At 45.3% G+C, this 21,648-nt stretch overlaps 1 protein-coding gene across 8 annotated transcripts in view; it reads right to left on the reverse strand.

The window, feature by feature from the left end:
* NPY5R (neuropeptide Y receptor Y5) overlaps positions 1-21,648 on the reverse strand; it is a 551,355-nt gene that overhangs the window by 210,924 nt on the left and 318,783 nt on the right. For 6 of the 8 annotated variants that reach the window (XM_069631367.1, XM_069631371.1, XM_069631366.1 and 3 more), the window contains one exon: positions 3,756-3,942. The exons of the other annotated variants lie outside the window; for them this stretch is intronic. The gene's annotated coding sequence lies outside the window, so the exon portion shown is untranslated. The remainder of the gene's footprint in view (positions 1-3,755; positions 3,943-21,648) is intronic. 8 annotated transcript variants of the gene reach the window in all.

Here is a 21,648-nt window from a genome sequence, read left to right on the forward strand (position 1 = left end):
AATACAGATGCAAGAATTGTTTGTGAAACAAGGATCTGTATTACACTACTGAATTCTTGGCATTTACCTTGCCACAGCCTCTTGGGAAGACCGCAGTGCCTGTGCAGCCCTAAGACAGTATTTTACTTTTGGGGCTTATTTAATCTGCTGACATCAGCACTTCCCAGTGCCCCCCAGCCCTGAACCCAGCTATGCCTCCCACCGACCCCTTTCCATCCTCACCTCCGATTGGTGTTCCAGGTCATTAGACCCAGAACACCAACAGGACTCATTGTCGGGGCTCACCACTCAGCATTTGCCTTGCCACAGCCTCACTGAGAAGATCCCAGGGCCTGTGCAGCCTTACACAGTATTCTATCTTTGGGTGCTTCTTGATTATGCCACCATCGATGCTTCCCAGTGCTCCCCGCCCATCAACCCAGCTCCACCTTCCACCCACCCCTGCTCCACTCACCTTCTCTGATTGGTGTTCCTGGCCACGAGGCGTGGAACACTAAAAGGACTCTGTGCTGGGGATCCCCACTCAGCCTGGGCCTTGCCGGAGCCCCACAGAGAATACCTCAGGGACTGTGCAGCCCTTACATGGTATTTTATCATCTGGTGTTTCTTGAATTTGCCACTATCAGTGCTTTCAAGCTCTCCCTGGCCCTAAACCCAGCTCTGCTTCCCACCCCCCATTACTCCTCTCGCCTCCCATGAGTGGTGTTTCAGGTCACAAGACCCGTATCACCAAAAGGGCTCAACACCAGTGCTCACCACTCAGTCTTTGCCTTGTTGCCACCTCATTGAGAAGACCCCAAGGCCTGTGTAGCCCATACACATTATTTTATCATTAGGTGCTTCTTGAATCCACCACCATAAGCTCCTCCCAACACCCCCTGGCACAAAACCTAGCTCTGATTCCTACACACCCCTGCTGCCCTCATCTTGTCCGACCAGTGTTCCAGGTCATAAGAGAAGGAAGATCAAAAGGATTCAGGTGCCGGGGCTCGCCACTCAGCCTTTGCCTTCCCGCAGTCCCACAAAGAAGACCCCAGGGCCTGAGCAGCCATTACACAGTATTTTATCTTTGGGGGCTTCTAGAATCTGCTGCCATCAGTGCTTCCCGGCAGTACCTGGCCCTAAACCCAGCACAGACTCCCACCCACCTCTGATCAACTTGCTACCTCCGATTGGTGTTCCAGGTCACGAGACCCGGAACACCTAAAGGACTCGGCACGGGAGTTTGTTACTCAGCCTTTGCCTTGTTGCAGCCTCACATAGAAGACCCCAGGGCTGGTGCAACCCTTAGTATTTAATCTTTGATGGCTTCTTGAATCTACCACCATCAGAGCTTCCAAGCGGTCCTCGGCCCTAAACCCAGATATGACTCCGACCAGCCTCTGTTCACCCTCGTTTCCTCGGATTGGTTTTCCAGTTCACCCGGAACACCATTTTTAGGACTTTCCCCCATGGCAGCCTTGCCTGGGCAGTGGCTCGAAGGGCACAGGCAAAGGGCATCTTCCTTCCATTGGGTGCTCAGTGTCCCTGTTTGACTGTTCAACCTGTGTGCCGCAGCACTGCCAGATACCCCACCTTCTGCAGCTACTTCCAGGTAAGAGACGTTTTGCCGAATCCCAGGAGTGCAGTTTTATTTTTCACTGCCATACTTGCAATTTCTTCCCTTAGGGTCAAGGCGTGGGTCTCACAATTGAATGTTGCCGTTGTATGCACTGTCATATTATCAAGTTCTTCCTTTAAGGTCAAGGGTGTGGGTCTCACATTTGAGTTTTGCTACTGTATGGCTGTTCCACACATGCACTTGGCCTCCCACAAGGTTCAGGAATTGGGTATCCCATTTAACGCTTTGCTGATGTTCTGCATTTGCACCCACATGGCCTCCTCCCATAGTGCTCCAGCCGTAATTTGCAGTTTACACTTCGTATCAGTTGGCTTCTGCCACACTTGCATCTTTCCTGATGGGAATTGGACACACTTGCATTTTCTCGCTCTGGAGTGATCCAAGCCTTTTGCCTGTGGCCTTGAGACTTGCAGTTGTTTTATAGGCTGTGGCTGCGTTGTTTCCCCCTCAGGTTACTCTAGGTGGCTGCATGCCGCTGAGTCTCGCTGCTGCCACAATGTGCCAGCTCACGTCATGCCTACCAGCTCCAAAATCAGATGTGCCTCCTGGTGCCAAAAACTCCTCCACTTACCCATTACACTCCAACATTACATGCCACCTCCACCCACCCAACCTAGCACTGACAAGAAGACACGACCTACCACCCCATCCAGCCAAGATCCCCCTGCCTCAACCATTCGATCAACGCCTCTCTCACCCAGCTTGCCTTCCCAGCACTCTCTCGTCCACTAGACTCTCCCCTCTTTTGACCTCTCCACCATCCCCAAACGGACTCCAACACCACAATTACACCATTCTAATCCACACTTTGCATCTCTAAACACTGTGTACAATCCTTGTGGCCACCCCATATTCAGCTGACCCTCCAACCTTACACACATGCTCTCCCTGCTCCCCTTAAAATCTTTAAGAACAGACCCCGTGATTCCTTGCCTTTTCTATAGAACATACCTCGCCCGACCTCACATCCAGACCCAGGAGTCCCCCCCCCCACACCTACACCCTTGACGTCTACCCAAAGCTACCTAACCCGGTGAATTCACTCCTCAGCCTGCTAAATAGCCCGTCAAGCACACATGCCAGGCATTACGCCCTTTTCACCTATAGAAAACCTTCCCCAGACTCCCTTAGTACATTGTGAAGGCTGTAGCCAGACCGTTTCCACGTGACTGAGAACGAGATTGAGAAACCTATTTGGAGCCCTGTAAACCCTCTCAACCCCTCCACATACCACAGAATCCATATCCACCATCCCACCTCACCCTCACATGATGGACTCCACCCCTCACCCTCTACATACACTCCCATTGCTAGTAACCACTAAACCCACCTTTACCCAGAAGACTCCCAGCTTGCGAGAACCCTTCACACACACACCAATCACACATAAGTCCACCATCGCCTCTCCTTCTACCGGAATCCTCCAGCGTCCCTAGAGAAACTCCTCACCGTCAAGGCATCTTGGGCCCAATACCCAATCCCTCCTTTGGACTCTACCACACTGCACTCTCAAGTCATTCACCAGACCAGAAAGAGAGAAAGAGAGAAAGAGAGAAAGAGAGAAAGAAAGAAAGAAAGAGAGAAAGAGAGAAAGAAAGAAAGAAAGAGAGAAAGAAAGAGAGAAAGAAAGAAAGAAAGAAAGAAAGAAAGAAAGAAAGAAAGAAAGAAAGAAAGAAAGAAAGAAAGAAAGAAAGAAAGAAAGAAAGAAAGAAAGAAAGAAAGATGTTCGGTATTGAGGGTTGTTAGCTTCAGCAAGTGTCTGCAACATGTAATGTACATGAGCCCAACCCTATTTCTAGATTGCCATTGCCACTTACATCCTGCTGTATGTGTTTAGCTAGATTATCTGCGCTCCATATTTAGTGGCATCATTTATTGATGGAAAACTAAAAACGGTTATGTGTGGAACATTTCAGGTGGGCATATGATGTTTGCAATATGTAGCCAATGACAAAGCATGGACTCAATGAGATCGCAACACTGAGGATCCAGCTAAATTCAGACCAATTCCAGGCTTCCTTTTACATCTAAAGCTAGTGAGTGTGCAGAGGCTCAAATTTCCAAAAGTAATTACAAGTGTCTGTAAAGGTTCCATCGCATTCGAGATACAGATCCAGACATGTGTAACGCTTACCTGGACTCTGCTGGAGCGCCTGGATCCTCTGACAAATGACCCACACCATTTGCCACTCTAAGCTCGTGTGTAAAGGTATGATAGCTTTGGGAGGAAGAGGTGGTTCGTTCCTTCGTGCCCTCTGTGATAAGTGGGTAGTGTTGGGTTGATGAGGCGTGAGTAGTGTTGGGTCTGCAAAGATCTGCACCTACAAGAGATAATAGGTGTCAGAGGGCGCATCAACCCTTCCCTCGCCCTCCAGGAGCCTGGAGGATGAGGGAAGCCTTACATTGTCATTAGACATAGTACATTTCTTGTTTTTACCTGCAAATTGTTTTTCAATTTGTGTGCTAGGTATTCGTTTTTGGATAGGTTTTTGTATTTTAGAGAAATCAAGTTGTATGCTTGGATTTACGCATGCATTTGCTTGCAAGGTTAGGTTTGCCGGCATGCCGGACTTTAGAGTGTACCGACTCATAATCTTTCCCAACAAGTGGGAACTCAATCTGTTACGGAGTATCTGCAACACGCAGCACACAAGGCTTTTAAAGAAAAACTGTACTAGAAAATACTTCTGTGTAAATGCTTCTTAAACCTGAATTCAGCGTCCCGTAGGTACACCTCAGGCCACACAGGTTTCCAACACACGCTGTGTTGCAATGACAGGCTCACAAGCAGGGGCGTTGCTAGGGGGGGGCTAAGGGGGCTATAGCCCCTGATCTTTTGGTTGTAGCCCCGGATAGAATCTCAGGAGCTACAGCCAAAAGACTAGCTAGCCCCCAGCCCCAACAGTTCTGACATCAGCTTAGCCCCGGGTCTTTTCCAGACCTAGCAACTCCCCTGCTCACAAGTGCTATAGAGTCTGTTTTACCTTTGCAAACCTGGAAGCAGTTAGATATCAAAGAGTACGCTTTCACACAATCAGTTTTACAAAAAGGAAATCGAACAGGAAACCAAAGGAAGGAAGCATTTGCCAAAGGCAATATATACAAAACAAAGTTCCCCACCACAAGATCGGTTTTGCACACAAGACTTCTGTTGACTCTAAGGTGACAGAACTTACTTCCCAAAATACAGAAAATGCTTACCGCACCCCGCCAACCCCGCCCAAGACAGCCACAGACAGCCCTTCCACACAGGGTTTACTCACAAGGCACGCACGCAATGGCGCGAGGAGAAATGTTCAAATAGCCTTGTGTGTAAATTGGGCGGAGGCAGTGGTACTTAGAAGAATTTTTACCTAAAACATAAAACAACAACAGTTGTTAACTACAACCACACTTGTGGACAATTGTAAGTCTGTTGAAGTTTGCAGGTTTGCAACCAGTCGGTCTTGACGTACCAATGGAATCCAAATAGGTTCTCCAGAAAAAACGCCTCGGGACAGCCTCAGGACAGCCACAGACAGCCCTTCCACACAGGGCTTACTCACAAGGAGCACGCACAATGGCGCGAGGAGAAATATTCAAATAGCCTTGTGGGTAAAATGGGCGGAGGAGTGGTACTTAGAAGAATTTTTACCAATGGAATCCAAATAAGTTCACCAGAAAAAAGCCTCGGGACAGCCTCAGGACAGCCACAAACAGCCCTTCCACACAGGGCTTACTCACAAGACACGCTGGGTGTGTGGACACATGATGTGATTGCCTGGTAAATTGTACATTCCAAACCAATGTTGCAGTCTCTTTTATGAATTATCTTGCTGTGGCACACCATTACCAGTTCCTCTGGATTGCAGATGATGCACCTTATTGGTCAGGTAACAATTAGCAATAAACGAGAGTTGATGGGCCATTTTACTGGCACTTCTAAGCAGGGTTTAATTCTCAAATATTTGCACATGAGCTTCTCAGATTTACACCTGCTACCTTAGGATTCCTGATTCCCAAAGCTAAAAATTTGAGAAAATCTGCATATGCCTGGATCATCTTTTAGATACTCACGTATAAAGGTGACACATTTTTGCTTAGCAGTATCACAGAGATGATACTACAACTCTAGATCTGCTCCAGTTTAAGAATGTGTGAATCAGGAATGAAGCAGCAAGTGCAAATCTGAGATGCCCACAAGCATCTCCTCATTTTCACTAGGTCAAATGTTTGATAATATGGTTCACAGAGTCATTCCAAACATTAATTAACTTTGCTTTTTGTGAAAAAGGATGCTTGGGCCAATTGATATTGAAGCAAAGCAGATCATGGTACTCCATAACTATCCTTGCTCTTCTGAGCTGCATGGATTCCATGGCATGAGTCTCCTGCAGTGCTGTAGCATGTTGGCTTTCTACCTTCCTTCTCTGAACATTACTGTTACATCCATTAATCTGCCACAATATTACTTCTGAGGCATGGATTTATTGCAACCCTTAGGCATGTACAGGTTCAGCAATGGGATTAATGTTAATGTACAGGTGGAGATGGCCCATCACCAAGGCAAGCACCTTGAATGAGTAATCTCTGCTGAGTAGGTTCTGACAGTGAGAGTTACCCACCACCCTGAACCTTAACTATAAGCCCTAACTAAATTATGTGCAATGTCAGATTGTATGGTATTAGATGTGTTTCAACTCCAACAATGAAAATGTGAAAATAATATTGTTGGTCAGTAAGTGAGTGCAAGGAACCGCACTCTGCATGTCACCCCTCCAGCTGTGAAAGTTCGGAGTGAAAGTAGTCCTTCCCTACGTATCATCAGTACTATTATTTGAAGCTTGATTGAGTCAGTATATTTTAGCCCCTGCCTTGTCACTCCATGACCATAGCTGTAAAGACCGGATGGGGGGTCTGCACTTCCGCTCTCTATATGGTAGAGGGGAGGCACAGAGACCCCTGCCAAGATTCTCTATTACAGTAGCAATGGACGAACAATCAAGGCCTAGCTTCTCGGGAGGTGATGCGAGCTGGTTCTTAAGTACAGTGTAGTCCCCGAGCACCCATGAAGGAATGTCCACACACTGTATCGGTTAAAAGACAGTCTTTATATAATTAATATTCAAGTTCATATACATGATCATGATAACTCACTTTGTACTCCGAAAATCAACAATGGTAAATATGTACAATTCTAAAGTGGTACCACTAACGTTATTAGATCTTATTCAAGTGCATACGGTCAGAATGACACACGGTTCAAAATAAAGAGGAAACCAGCAGTAGAGAGAGGAAGGAAAGCAAAGTGGTTGAGCAATTGGCAGAATACTGGCCCCGTACCACTAGACATAGTTCTGTGTGGAGATCACCCCACCTGGGCAACCTGTAGAAGAAAGATACAAGCCCAGTCCATATATTGTTCACAGTAGACTTTCCAATTGTTCTGCAACCCCAAAGTACCTTGGCGTTGTAGCGTTCCTTGTCGGGGAATTTAACAACCCTTCTTGAGTGTCCTCTCTTTCAGGCAGGAGTCACGGGTCGTCGAACGTCCGACGACGAACAGGTCGAGCTACGCCAGTGAAGTGGCCGCGTCGTTCCTAGCGGTGCTCGTTGATGGGGAAGCATAAACGTCCTGCCAGGAAGAGGCGTGCGGGGCACCTCAGTGTCGATAGTTCTGGAAACCCACTGGTGGATGCTCCTCGGTGCGTCGATGGTCAGGCCTTCTCCAGCAGGTTACAGCGGTGATGATGCAGACGAGAGCGTCCTTGGATCAATGAAGTTCTTAGGCAACCGGAGCATGGCGGCTCCAGTCGGCGACGACGGTCATTGACAGTGGCGGACAACAGTCCGGACGCTTCTCCTTGGAGGTCCGCAGCAGTCCCCGTATCGGGTCGGCAGCCTGTCGAAGGTCTGTCTACCAGGGAGCTTAGGCTTAGATCAGCTGTGCATCATGGACCCTCACAGCTCGGGAAGAGGGTGCCTTACTAGGTCCTCTCTGGGTCAGTTCTTGAAGCACAGCAGCTTTCAGATTGCGAAGGAGAGCAACAGCAATTCTTCTCATCCAGCAGGGCTTCAGGATCAAGCTTCAATTACTCCAGTTACTCGTCGTAGTGGACTTCAGCTTCTGAACACAATTCCTAGCAGTGAGAGGTCCCCAGATATACTGTTGATCTCCCATTCATTCCACTGTGTCACACTCAAGCATCCAATCACGACTACGGCATTCATGCAGGCAGGCAATCAGGCACACGAGGTATTCAGGCCATTCACTTCTCTCCAGACACTCACAACAAGTTATGTGTATTGGGACAAGTACCAAGCCATTCAACACTCCAAGCTGCATTCATACCGGTTTTGGGCAGGGCTGTCTCAACCATTGTCTCAAACACCAGATACTAGACAGCCACAACATAGAAAGTATATTCGTCACACACTCCATTCACCCAGGTCCCATCCACAGGCGTACCCACAACATACAGTCGTTGAGAAGGCTCCAGTCAGTCTGCTCGGCACTTCCCTGCACGACCATATATGGAACTTCCACCCAACAGCCCTTCAGGGGGAAGGGACAGAGGCAGGGCTTCCCGGGACTTCGGGAAGATATAGGTAACAGGTGATGGAAGGCAAGAGGCCATGGGGGCCATTTTGGCTCCATCAGGAATCTACCGATTCCCATGACAGGGCCTGGGAATCCCAAAATGGAGGACGCCCAGGGCACCAGTCATTTCAGCACGGAGCTGCCACCAGCCCGTACCCTGCTCTGTGGGTCACACACAGGTGCCCAAAAACATACACCAGGGGCACAGGGTTGTACCCCTACCCATGGGTGCCATAAGGGTATCCCACAGGTCTGTTCACCAAACCAAAGGAGAGAAAGCTGCGCCGCCAGGAGTCCCACATGAACTCCCGTGTGGAAAACATCACAGAACACGCGATAAAAAGCAGAAAAGGACAAGGATACGGAGGCCCTAACCATCCGATGCATTTCCAGCATCAAAATAGCATCATCTTAATGAGTGACCAAGAGCTGTGACATGGTGCATTTATTAAGCTAATAGAAGCCAATCTAATAGAACCCTACTACTTGACCCCAATCTCATGGAATGTGTTAATGTCTAAGATGTCAATCACTGGCTAGTATTAGAATGCCAATGATTATTTAATATTGACTTCATTTGCATAGAGCCAAGGCATACAGTGCCAATCCCTCATACATGGCAGGAATACCTGGGAATATAATGGAAAATGGTGTGAGTTCCTAGTTATACAATGCCATTACTTGTCAAATGGTGTTGGTATGTGGACACATGATGTGATTGCCTGGTAAATTGTACATTCCAAACCAATACCTGCCAAATGGTGTGAGCACCTGGTCATATGATGCTATTTCCTTTAGATGTCAAATGGCGTGATTACCTGGTCATAGGATATTGACCGATGGAAAATGCCGTTCAGAGTTTGGACATACTTATCAAATATTGGGAATAGCTGGGTGTTAGGTGCCATTGTTGGGAAACGTCAGAATTCTCCTAAAACATATATTCTGGTTCTATGTGGCAAATGGTAACTGCATGTATGATGCAACAAATGGCAAATGGTATGAGTACCTGGCTATGTGATGGCATTACTGGGCAAGTGGTGTGAGTATCTGGACAGAAAACGATAATGACTGGCAAATTTGTGGAGTGTTTGCAATATTATGCCAATACCATGGACATTGAGTGAGTATCTTTGTATAAGACCATAATAGCTGGACAAATATATGGGCAACTGGGCATATACTGCTAATGCCAGGACAATGTTGAGAGTACTGGCCACATGATGCAATAACTACAACCGTCCGGTGGCTTCTTGCACAAGAGGTTTGAGTACCTGTTCGTTTGATTTGAAAACCTGACAATGCTTTAAGAAACTGTGAGTATGATATATAGTCATGTTGCTTGCTTTTGCACTTGTATCTCAGATAAGTGCTTTTCACTATGAAAAACAGATTATTTACTGTGTGAAAACATGTTCGCTTCACTGCTATACGAATCACTTATATTGCCAATGTAGTCTGTTCTCGTCCTGCCCCAACTCTGGTGTCTGCCTTCTCTCCCTTCCTCTCTTACAACACCAAAGCTACCGTCCTGGTCTATGCAGGTGTTTCATTCTTACGGATGACTGGACATGCATACAATGAAGTAAAAAAGAGATTTAACAAAAGCATTGTTAAAATAAGGATTGATATTTTGGACAACGTGATATGAGACACCATATTAAATAACATGCAGAGATGTTGCCTAGAGGCTCGAAATGTAGCAAACAGTGTAGTCATACAGTCTGTTTAATCATTCTCAGAATTTCCTAATCCTCGTCATATGTATATATTTCGAAGGGGAAATTAAATATAGTAGACTTCTAATAGTAAACTGATGAACGCAATTGCAAAAATATGGGTTACTGTATCTGAGAGTGGGCATATGCGATATTTCTGAATATAAATGGGTAGCAGATCTATTAATAGTTTCCTTTCAGTGAAAATATTCTTAACATCTCATTAGAATGAATAAAACGTGGATTCGGAACATGCGCGTATGTGATGATGAGAGAATTTTGAATGGGTACAAGACATACAGCCTGTCAGATGCAGACAGCACGGGATGGGATCTTTTCTTATATGTTTACACCGAAATCTTACTTTAACAGCTACCGCTATAATAAGCCATCGATCCCATATAGTCTCCTAATGTAAAGGCACATGGAATTCATAATTTCAAAAAAAAAATTGTATTATTATTTTTCCATATGTCACAATCACACACTTTTTCATGTCTGGCGAGTGGGACATTTGAGGAGGTGGCATATAATGCATAGAAATGATTTGATAAATCCATCTCCTCTCTGGCCGAAAAATAATGATGCTTGTCCAGAGTGTGATTGCTTCTACTTTCCTGGATGTCTGGCTATCACAGTATTGACATTTATAAGCCACATTTATTTGTATCGTTTAGAGTACATTTAGTGTATGCATATTTTGTGAAGGAGTGCTTCTAAATGATTACTGATATTTTCGTGGCCAAAAATCTGAAATCTATTCCTTATACCCCATCAAAGACTTGCCAGTGAAAAGAGGAACACAAGATTCACAGGACAATCATCTTCAATTTCCCAAAAACATGTCTATTTTTACAGCTGGCATGATGATAGTTTTTACACTTCTATTTGCTCTGCAATTGATATATTTATTTAGTGAGGCCAAACGGCGCAAGAATGTCATTGCGCCTCCACTTAGGTCTAAGCACCATTTACTTCTCTGCCTGGTAGGTGCTTAGCTGTGAGGACCTGGCTTGGGAGAATGGCATTTATCTGAAGATAACCAAGGCTTAACTCACCCCAGGGATATTGAGGAGTACCTTACACAGAAAGTCCTAAAGGCAATACAGATGCAAGAATTATTTATGAAACAAGGATATGTTTTACACTACTGAATTCTTGGCATTTGCCTCTTGGGGAAGACCGCAGGGCCTGTGCAGCCCTAACACAGTACTTTACTTTTGGGTATATTGAATCTGCTGCCATCAGCACTTCCCCAGCCCTGAACCCAGCTATGTCTGTGAAAACAGCAGGTGTCCACAACCTTTGTGGAACACTCCCGTCCCTTGCACACCCTTGTAGTTGAAAACACAACCAAATTCTCTTGTGTAATTTCAAAAATAAAACTTTATCAAGGGATGATTTCGTCATCCATGAATTTTGTGCCCCGATTGGGGTTAGTTTAGACGAACAATAATTCAACGTTTAATTTGTATCAGTTCATAACCAACATATATAACCTAAAGTAAACTGATTTTTACAGTACATGGTATTCATAGTAACTATTTTTCATAGTCCAGACAACCAAACATTTACATTTACAGTTCCAATGACTTATAGTAGACAATTTGTACTTGATTCAAACTCCTAATTCAATGTTCACAGTGATATGTGATATGCGTCTTAACAGGCAGAGTCAAAGTCTTCAAGGTACAGTATGCTTTACGCGTTTCGGCGTGAATAAAACCCCTTCTTCAGAAGATGTCTACTAGACGTGTTTTTTCTTCAATTTATCTGTATCGACAGTAAAAAGTATATTATTATTTTAATCATAATGATACATCATAATCCCTGTCTGTCATGACTGGATTTTTCTTAATATATAATCACCTGTTCATTTCTTAGTGTAGTCTTAATTTGAGATTTAATTTCCATCTTGATCAGTATATCTTTGTCAATCCTAAAAAAAAATATATAAAAAAATATAAAAAGGGGGTTGTAAATCCCTACCGTTATTAGAAGTAAAGATGTTAAATAACTGCAACCATGTTTGCATTCTCAAACATGTCCATTAGAGAAAGGGTATAGGTGATTACCTGATCAGTAGGTCGTAGTCAGGATTTTGGATAAACTCCCACTTTGTTTAAGCTCTATAATCCTGTGGTGAGTCTTAGCAGCACGATCAGTGAAGACGTGGGTCCTGTGGACGGAAAGAGGTTTCTCAGGGGCTATTCTTATCAGTTAACGAAATCCTATAGAATAATTCTGTGTGGTGAGTATAAAGTTCTAACTTGGCTTACCTCAAGAGGGGACGTCTTTGTGCATGTATCCTGTATTGAAATTCGTACGAACGGCAACTGAACAAAATGGCCGTCCTGATGTTTATATAGCGTATTGACGTCAATGCGTGTCAACGTTGTGACGTCACAGTGTTTACTTTTGACGTGATGCAATGTGTGGTATTAACAGAACAGGGTAGAGTCTTAAAGGCTAAATTGGAATCTGTATTCTGAACATATAAGGTGTTAAGTAATGTAGGTCCCTTGTGTTTTGACATGAATCTAGAATAGTATTTAGAATTAATGTTGACTCGTGATTAGAGGAAAAATCCAGCATGCTCACAGTCTATCTATTGTTAAAACTGAGTGTATTTCTTCTATGTCAATTTATTACAATCGTGTGGCATCAATGTGGGTGTATGTATACATTTCATTGTTTCAAGAAGAAAAAGATAAAAAAATGGAAATACAAGTCCTATCGAGTATTGATAGTGTTGAGAACACAAACAATCTAATAGTCTAGATGTATTTGCAACCAAAGAGACTGTTCCTTAGATGGTAAGGGAGCTGTACTTGTATTAGATATTTGTAAACATCAACTAAAAAATTTGTGTTAGTACAGCTGGTCATCAAAAAATATTCGAAAGTATGGCAGTAAGCTCATGAAGAAGCTTATAAGAAAACACCCAAATTAAATTCTTCATTCATACCGTTGGGAGAAAGACTTCAGTTTTTCAATCCAATGCAATTCTCTCTGCCCCATGCGTCTGACATGGTCACCCCCTCTAGGTAATTTTTTCACTTCCTTCAGAATAATTACTTTAAGTTGGGCTACTGTGTGTTTATTCAAAGAGAAGTGTCTAGCGACAGGAGATTTGATACTGTTGGTATGGATATTGCTCTTGTGTTCATTCCATCTTTCTTTAGCTTTCCTGATGGTTTGTCCTATGTAAAAAATACTGCAGGGGCAACTGAGACCATAGATTACTGATTTGGTGTTGCATGTGTTATAATGATTCAATCTGATTTTTTGTCCACTGTTGGGGTGCTTCACATAGCTACCCTTCATCACATTGTTACAGTTACCACAATTTAAGCACGGAAATGTGCCTGTCTTCTTCTTCTTCAAAGTACATGGTTTGTCTTGTTTGATTTTTTCTGCTTTCACTAGTTCGTCGTTGAAGTTCCTTCCCCTCTTGTATGCAATTAAGGGAGGTTTTGGGAATAGTCTGTCCAGTTGTGGATCCATTTTGATAATGTTCCAATTTTTCTTGATAATTCTGGTAATGTGATGACTTTGTGCAGAATATCTCAAAGTATGGAGAAATGGAATGTCCTTTGATTTGTTCTTATTTATAAGGAGATCCTTTCTTTCAAGTCTGTCGACTTTGTCTTTAGCCTTTTCAATGATGTCACTAGGGTAGCCTCTTTGTCTATACTTCTCCGCCAGCAGCTGGTTTTCTTGTTGTAGTTTCGTAGTGTCTGACGTTATTCTTTTAAGTCATAAAAACTGGCTGTATGGTAAGTTATTCCTTAGATGATCAGGATGATGGCTCAAGTAGTGTAATGAGTTGTTCACATCTGTCGGTTTGTGATAAACATTCGTAATTACCGCTCCATCTGGTCTAATCCACAGTTCAACGTCTAGAAAGTGTAGTTTGGGTTCTCCCACCTCCATTGTAAATTTAATCCGATTGTGAAGGTGATTATTGAATGTCAAAAAAGTTTGTAGATCGTCTTTTGAACCTCTCCACACGACAAAAATGTCGTCTATGTAACGTTTCCATGTTATTAGGTTCTGTTGCCATTGTTGATAAGTATCTGTTTGCTCTCTAAATGAAACATAAACAGATTAGCATACGCCGGGGCCATTGAAGAGCCCATAGACGTGCCTGATGCTTGTAGATAGAATTGTGATTTTTTTCTGAAATAATTGTTAACCAGTATGATCTTACTGAGTTCCAGAATAAAAGTTTTGTTGGCTTCACAATTGCTGTTCAGCAATGCCCACTCCAGTGCTTCCAATCCGTCCTGATGTGGAATCGATGTATATAGACTCTGTACATCGAAGGAGACTAGTATGTCGTCCGCCTTGATGGTTGTAAGTGTAGCAAGATGGTTGAGAAAATCCGTAGTGTCCTTCAAATAGGTGCTAGTACTCTGAACTATGGGTTGCAAGGCTTTATCCACATAGGTTGCAAGGGGGTTGAAAATGCTATTAGTTCCCGCAACTATGGGTCTCATAGGTCGAGTTTGTAATACCTTATGTATTTTGGGGAGTCCATAAAAGACAGGAGTGATCGGATGCTCATTAGTTAGAAATGTTCTAGTTTTCTCAGAGATCCATTCATTTTCCAAGGCTTGATCCAATACAGTTTTCAACATAGCTGTGATGTCTTTAATAGGATCCTGGTCAATTTTAATGTGTGTGTCTTGATCTGCCAATAGTTCGTTGATTTTAGTGTCGTAGTAAGTGGTATCCATAATGACTATTGCGCCACCCTTGTCTGCCGGTTTTAGAGTCAGGCTCCGATCATCTGCTATTTCTTTTATTATTAAACTTTGTCGTCTCCTAATATTGTAGTACTTGGATTTTGTAAAGTTTACCCTTCTGAAATCCTTAAGTACTTGTTCTTCAAAAATCTTAATGGTCAAATTATTGATTTGTGGGTCAAAATAACTCTTTGGTTTGATTTCCAAATATTTATGTTCCTTCTGTGGATATTCCATTCCTGTCTGTGTATCGAAAAATAACTTCAGTCTCATTTTCTGTGCAAGTCTATGTAGGTTAATTTTTTCTTCCAACAGATTCGAGTTTTGAGTAGGTACAAAAGATAGACCTAGATTTAGTGTATCTATTTGGTCACTTGTAAGATTTTTCTGTGACATATTAACGATTAGCTGTTCGGTTTTTGTCTTGGTCTTATGTTTCTTGAGGCTTCTTCTCTTTGCCTTTTTTCTAAATAAGGAATCGGTGGGGTGTTAGATGTAGTGGCGTCTTGAGATGTGTGTACTATAGTAGTAGAGGGTTGATTTGTTCTTGTGTTGATGGTTTCTTCTCCACTAGTTGGGATCTCACTGCTGGGGTCGCTTGTTCTTGAGTCCTAGGTTTGTAGGGTGGTTTTCTATTGAAGTCTGGTCTGTTTTGGGAATAGTGTTCTTGCCAAGTGTAAACTATATCTTGTTGATAGACCAAGGTATCACAGCGAAATTTGCGGACTTTCCGTTGTTCAATATCCTTCTTGTAGTTCTCTAGGGTCCGGTTCACTTCTTCGATCAAACTTGTTAATTTCTCTTTTGTTTTAAACGATGCTAATTGTTCTGATAATTCTTCTATTTCTTTATCCAATTTGTTTACTGATTTTGATAATTCTTCTATGGTCAATAGAATCAAATCTAGGGAACATTTATTTAATATTTGTTCCCACTTCTTTGCGAAATCCGGGTTGTCCTTACACAGTGTGGGTCTCAAATAGACCCTGAGACCTCTTGGTATCCGTTGGGCTCGATAGTATTGTGCCAAGGTGGTGGCGTGCAGTTTCTGTGATATCTCCCGTCTGATTACTTTCTCTAATTGAGATATTAGTTTATCAGGACTAGTTGTTACAGGTGTACTGCTTTCAATTTCTTTAATGAGTCCTAATATACGATTCGCTTCATCTTCATCAAATGCAAATGTGGTTGCATGTTTCTCTGTTAACGTATTAATTTTAGAAAATGACATCACTATACAACAATAGTTCAAATGGGTGCAACTATGGCTTTTGCGTCACACTCTATACCCAGAGGACCTATCAAAAGCTCAAACAATTTTGCCTAGTGCACACCTTTTAGCTTAAATGTGGTAAAAGTATTAAGATACTTAGCGGGGTGCAGGGGAGAATATCAACCCTGACACTGGGTTGTACCAAATTATGTGAAAACAGCAGGTGTCCACAACCTTTGTGGAACACTCCCGTCCCTTGCACACCCTTGTAGTTGAAAACACAACCAAATTCTCTTGTGTAATTTCAAAAATGTCTCCCACTGACCCCTTTCCATCCTCACCTCCGATTGGTGTTCCAGGTCATGAGAACCAATACACCAACAGTACTCGCCATCGGGGCTCGCCACTCACATTGTGCCTTACCACAGCCTCACTGAGAAGATCCCAGGGCCTGTGCAGCCTTACACAGTATTCTATTTTTGGGGCTTCTTGAATATGCCACCATCAATGCTTCCCAGCGCTCCCCGCCCATCAACCCAGCTCCACCTCCCACCCACCCCTGCTCCCCTCACCTTCTTTGATTGGTGTTCCTGGCCACGAGGCATGGAACATTAAAAGGACTCTGTGCTGGGGATCCCCACTCAGCCTGGGCCTTGCCGCAGCCCCACAGAGAAGACTTCAGGGTCTGTTGAGCCCTTACATGGTATTTTATCTTTGAGGGCTTTTTGAATTTGCCACTATCAGTGCTTTCAAGCTCTCCCTGGCCCTAAACCCAACTTTGCTCCCCCCCCATTACTCCCCTTGCCTCCCCTGAGTGATGTTTCAGGTCACAAGACCCGTAACACCAAAAGGACACGGCACCGGGGCTGGCCACTCAGCCTTTGCCTTGTCGCTGCCTCACTGAGAAGACCCCAAGGCCTGTGCAGCCCTTACACATTCTTTTAACATTGGGTGCTTCTTGAATCCACCACCATCAGCGGTTCCCAGCACCCTACGGCACAAAACCTAGCACTGATTCCTACCCACCCCCTGCTGCCCTCGTCTCCTCCGATTGGTGTTCCAGGTCACAAGACCGGGAACACCAAAAGGACTCGACGCCGGGCTCGCCACTCACCCTTTGCCTTACCCCAGTCTCACAAAGAAGAGCCCAGGGCCTGTGCAGCCCTTATACAGTATTTTAGCATTGGGGGCTTCTTCAAACCGCTGTCATCAGTGCTTCCCAGTGCTCTCTCGCCCTAAACCCAACTCGAACTCCCACCCACCCCTGCTCCCCTTTCCTTCTCCAATTGGTGTTCCAGGCCACGTGGCACAGAACACGAAAAGGACATGGCACTGGGGCTCGCCGCTCAGCATTTGCCTTGCCGCTGCCTCACGGAGAAGACCCCAGTGCCTGTGCAGCCCTTGTGCTGTATTTTATCTTTGGGGGAGTCTTGAGTCAACTCCATCAGCACTTTCCAGCGCATCCCAGCATTAAACGCAGCTCTGCCTCCCACCCACCTCTGATCAACTTGCCTAAAGGACTTGGCACTGGAGCTCGTCATTCAGCCTTTGCCTTGTTGCAGCCTCCCATAGAAGACCCCAGGGCTGGTGCAACCCTTAGTATTTAATCTTTGATGGCTTCTTAAATCTACCACCATCAGAGCTTCCCAGCGGTCCTCGGCCCTAAACCCAGATATGACTCCGACCGGCCTCTGTTCACCCTCGCCTCCTCGGATTGGTTTTCCAGGTCACCCCGAACACTATATTTAGGACTCTCCCCCATGGCAGCCTTGCATGTGCAGTGGCACGAAGGGCACAGGCAAAGGGCCCCTTCCTTCCATTAGGTGCTCAGTGTCCCTGTTTGGCTGTTCAACCTGAGTGCCGCAGCACTGCTAGATGCCACACCTTCTGCAGCTACTTCCAGGTAAGAGACGTTTTTGCCGAATCCCAGGGGTACAGTTTTATTTTTCACTGCCATTCTTGCAATTTCTTCCCTTACGGTCAAGGGTGTGGGTCTCACAATTGAATGTTGCTGTTGTACGCTCTGTCATATTATCAAGTTCTTCCTTTAGGGTCAAGGGTGTGGGTCTCATATTTGAGTTTTGCTACTGTATGGCTGTTCCACACATGAACTTGGCCTCCGACAAGGTTCAGGAATTGGGTATCCATTTAACGCTTTGCTGATGTTCTGCATTCACACCCACATGGCCTCCTCCTATAGTGCTTTGCAATTTACTCTTCTTATTAGTTGGCTTCTGCCACACTTGCATCTTTCCTGATGTGAGCACGACAGATGTGGGTTTCCCGCTGTGACTCTTGCTACTGCTGTGGTTGGGCACACTTGCATTTTTTCGCTCCGGAGTGAGCCAAGCATTTTGCCTGTGGCCTTGAGACTTGCAGTTGTTTTATAGGCTGCGTTGTTTCCGCCTCAGGTTACTCCAGGTGGCTGCATGCCGCTGAGTCTCGCTGCTGCCACAATGTGCCAGCTCACATCACGCCTCCCAGCTCCAAAATCAGATGTGCCTCCTGGTGCCAAAAACTCCTATACTTGCCCATTAGACTCGACCATTACATGCCACCTCCACCCACCCAACCTAGCACTGACAGAAGACACGACCTACCGCCCCATCCAGCCAAGATCCCTCTGCCTTACACACATGCACCCCCTGCTCCCCTTAAAATCTTTAAGAAAAGAGCCCGTGATCCCTTGCCTTTTTTATAGAAGATACCTCGCCCGACCTCACATCCAGACCCAAGACTCCCCCCCCACGCATACACCCGCGACGCCTACCCAAAGCTACCTAACTGGGTGAAATCACTCCTCAACCTGCTAAATAGCTCGCCAGGCACACATGCCAGGCATTACGCCCTTTGCACATATAGAAAACCTTCCCCAGACTCCCTTAGCACCTTGTGAAGGCCGTCGCCAGACCGTTTCCACGCGACTGAGAAACCTATTTGGAGCCGTGAAAACCCTATCAACCCTTCCATATACCACAGAATCCATATCCACCATCCCACCTCACATGATGGACCCCACTCCTCACCCTCTACATACACTCCCTTTGCTAGTAAGCACTAAACCCACCTTTACCCAGGAGAGAGGGTCTGAGGGGGGGTGTGTCTCTCTCTCTCTCTCTCTCTCTCTCTCTCTCTCTCTCTCCCTCTCTCTCCCTCTCTCTCCCTCTCTCTCCCTCTCTCTCTCTCCCCTTCAGCATCCCCTGAGAAACTTCTCACCGTCGAGGCATCTTGGGCCCAATACCCAATCCCTCCTTTGGACTCTACCACACTGCACTCTCAAGTCATTCACCAGGCCAGAAAGGAAAAAGAAACAAAGCAAGGAAAAAGAAAGAAAGAAGGAAAGAAACATGTACGGTATTGAGAGTTGTTAGCTTCAGAAAGTGTCTGTAACATGTACGGTACATGAGCCCAACCCTATTTCTAGATTGCCATTGCCACTTACATCCTGCTGTATGTGTTTAGCTAGATTATCTGCGCTCCATATTTAGTGACATCATTTATTAATGGAAACTAAAAACGGTTATGAGTGGAACATTTCAGGTGGGCATATGATGTTTGCAATATGTAGCCAATGACAAAGCATGGACTCAATGAGATCGCAACACTGAGGATCCAGCTAAATTCAGACCAATTCCAGGCTTCCGTTTACATCTAAAGCTAGTGAGTGTGCAGAGGCTCAAATTTCCAAAAGTAATTAGAAGTGTCTGTAAAGGTTCCATCGCATTCGAGATACAGATCCAGACATGTGTAACGCTTACCTGGACTCTGCTGGAGCGCCTGGATCCTCTGACGAATGACCCACACCATTTGCCACTCCAAGCTCGTGTGTAAAGGTATGATAACACCCCACCAAACTTAGGGAGGAAGAGGTGGTTAGTTCCTTCATGCCCTCTGTGATAAGTGCGTAGTGTTGGGTTGATGAGGTGCGCGTAGTGTTGGATCTGCAAAGATCTGCACCTACAAGAGATACTTGGTGTCAGAGGGCACATCAACCCTTCCCTCGCCCTCCAGGAGCCCTGAAACCCCCATACCCGGGAAGGCTGGACTCACCTGTGGGTGTGCATGACGAAGAAACACATGTGAGGGAGCCGGTACCACCTGTTGCCAATTGCTACACTGGTGGTTGCTAGTCCAGGCCAGCTGTGACTGCTTGCTGTGTTCCTCATAGTCCTATTGCACCCTTGGCCCTTATCTCAATTGCTCCTGCGACTTGCTTATTCCTTGCACTTTCCTTTACTGTCCTTGCTTTACTGTTGCTCATGCTGCCTTTGCTTATGTGCCTTGCTTGCTTTGCCGATTTTGTTTGTTGCTGCTGTCCTTTACTTGCTTGTTTTTGCAGCCTGCTTTGCAGTTGCTTATGCTGCCTTTGCTTATGTGCCTTTGCTTGCTTTTCTGCTTTTGCTTGCTGCTTGTGTTCTTTACATGCTTGCTGTTGCAGCTTGATTGGCTGTTGCTTTTGCTGTTGCTTTAGTGATGCTACTTCTGCTGCCCTTATGGCGCATCTGCTTACTTGTGCGTGTCCGTAATGTTGCAGTTTCTTGTGCTTTCTCCTCTGCAGTAAGATCACCCTCGCTGGTGAAGGGATGCTGAAATGAGGAGCAGGGAAGATCCGGACACTGTGAAGGTAAGTTCAGGAGCGGCCGGGCATAGACTCAAGGTGTAGCCTCAGGGGCACGGAGCTCGCGATAAGCGTTCCACTGTTTAAACAGTTGAAATGCAAAATGAGGAAGTCCATCCTGGGCGAGGTTTAAATAGTGAAGTCTCCTAAGAGACTAGCACTGGATTCTTGCTTGGAATCATTGGAACTTTCTGTGGCCATCTTGAGACGGTGGGTCTCATTACACGTTGTGCGGTAAAAATCGGAATTATACGGCATGGCGCTATTAGCGTATCCGCCCTCGCAAAAGACCGCTAATAGCGTCCCATTACGAGTTCGGGGACACGAGCATAGCGCCATGCCGTAAATGACATTACTGCCATGCCGCAAAAGTCCACAAAATGCCCATTACCGGCCTCGACCAAAGTGCAGATAGCACATCCTCCCTCACGCAACATGCAAATAGCGGTCACCGCTATTAGCGGACACTGTTAAAAAGCGGAACCGGAAATAGCGTCATCGCGTAGGAACGGGAAAGAGAACGGCGGCCATCTTTAAAAACACAATCCATTGCCATCCTCTGCATCCAGGACATATTTCCGGAGAACTCTGACCAAAAACCATCCAGGACTGCCTGAAGATGTTAAAGGCCCTGAAAAAAACCTCTGATCGACAGCGGAAAGAGAAATTCACACCAGAGGAGCTCATAATGCTGACTAGCACACTTGCAGCCAATGCCAAAGTGGTCTTCGCCAATGATATGCGCCGGGAGGCTATCATCAAGAAAAAGGCCACCTGGGACGAAGTTGCCCGCAAAGTTAGTGCGGTGGGCACTACCACCCGCAGTGTGAAGGACTGCCACAAGAGGTGGGACGACCTCCGGCTAAGTGTGCGGAATATCCTATCAGTCAACCACAACCTTGCAATGGCCACAGGAGGTGGCGCAGAATCACCTCTGAAGATGAAGGAGTGGGAGGAGACATGTGCCTCCACAATAGGAGTCAAAGCCATAGAGGGGGTCGGAGACATGGAGTATGGTGTGGCCATCTCATCTGATGGAGGTGAGTGTATACGTCAAACAATGCACAGTGAAGGGTGAGGGGGTACCCCAAACATGTGTCGATGACCAGGCCATTGATCCTGCCACACACATACATGCATGCATCAC

This window comes from Ambystoma mexicanum, chromosome 6q (assembly GCF_040938575.1).
Source record: "Ambystoma mexicanum isolate Mex_15411 chromosome 6q, UKY_AmexF1_1, whole genome shotgun sequence".
Taxonomy (NCBI): domain Eukaryota; kingdom Metazoa; phylum Chordata; class Amphibia; order Caudata; family Ambystomatidae; genus Ambystoma; species Ambystoma mexicanum.